The sequence below is a fragment of the Setaria italica genome, chromosome VIII, assembly GCF_000263155.2.
Source record: "Setaria italica strain Yugu1 chromosome VIII, Setaria_italica_v2.0, whole genome shotgun sequence".
NCBI lineage: Eukaryota > Viridiplantae > Streptophyta > Magnoliopsida > Poales > Poaceae > Setaria > Setaria italica.
Window position 1 is genome coordinate 10,954,249 of NC_028457.1, and position 1,632 is coordinate 10,955,880.

Consider the following 1,632-nt stretch of genomic DNA (forward strand, 5'->3'; position numbering starts at 1 on the left):
GCAGGACGTAAGTAGTGCTGTGCCATGATCTCTCTTTTCCGGATGTAGGTCATCTCGTTGCCGCATGGCTTTCAGGTCGTGTCGTGCTTCCAATGTATCTTTTGAGGTTCCATAAACACCCATGAAGCCTAGCACGTTCACGCAAAGATTCTTCGTCAGGTGCATCACATCTAGTGCGTTGCGAACCTCTAGGATTTCCCAATAAGGTAGCTCCCAAAATATTGACTTTTTCTTCCACATGGGTGCATGTCCGTTATCATCGTTCGGAACAGGTTGGCTACCAAGTCCCTTTCCAAAGACTACATGTACATCCTTCATCATCTCGAACACACGCTTTCCATTACGGTGTGCAGGTTTTTTACGATGGTCTGGCGTCCCTTTGAAATGCATCCCGCTCTTTCTCAGCTGGTGGTGAGCAGGGAGAAATCGACGATGACCCATATAGACGACCTTCTTACAGTGCTTCAAGTACATGCTATCTGTGTCATCTAAACAGTGGGTGCATGCCCGATATCCCTTATTTGTCTGTCCTGAAAGGTTACTCAATGCAGGCCAATCGTTGATGGTTACGAACAACAGTGCTCGTAGATTAAAGATCTCTTGTCTATCCTCATCTCACACACGTACACCTTCTTCCTTCCAGAGCTGTAAAAGGTCATCAACCAACGGCCTTAGGTACACGTCAATGTCGTTGCCGGGTTGTTTTGGGCCTTGGATAAGCGCCGGCATCATAATGAACTTCCGCTTCATGCACAGCCAAGGAGGAAGGTTGAACATACAAAGGGTCACAGGCCAAGTACTATGACCACTATTCAACTCACCGAATGGATTGAATCCATCAGTGCTTAAACCAAACCTTATGTTCCTTGCTTCACTTTCAAAGTCTGGGAATGTTCTATCAATTGATCTCCACTGTGCCCCATCTGCGGGGTGTCTCAGCATCTCATCTTCCTTACGGTCTTCTTTGTGCCATCGCATCAACTTAGCATTCGCCTTGTTCCTGAACAAGCGCTTCAAGCGTGGTATTATAGGGAAATACCACATCACCTTCGCGGGAACTCTCTTCTTGGGAGACTGCCCCTCGACATCACCAGGATCATCTCGCCTGATCTTATACCGCAGGGCTTCGCAGACGGGACAAGCATCCAATTCCTCGTATTCATCACCACGATAGAGGATACAGTCATTAGGGCATGCGTGTATCTTCTGAACATCCAATCCGAGAGGGCAAATAATCTGTTTAGCTTCATATGTTGTGGACGGTAATTCATTATTCTCGGGGAGAATCTTCTTGACAATTCTCAACATCCCCTGAAATGCCTTATCGGACACACCATTTTTTGCCTTCCATTGCACAAATTCTAGTGTCGTACCTAGTTTTTTATGGCCCTGCTGGCAACCTGGGTACAACAATTTTTGGTGATCATCTATCATGCGCTGCAACTTTGCTGCTTCCTTCTCAGTTTCGCAATCTCTGTATGCATCTCGTATCACCTGACCAAGGTCATCAGTAGGGTCATTTTCTGCAAACTCATCTTCATCAGCCTCGCCCATTGTAGTACCTGCAAAAGCTTGACCTGCAACCCAGTCCGGAATTCTTATGGTCTCATGAGCTCGTGCCCTACTTTATAC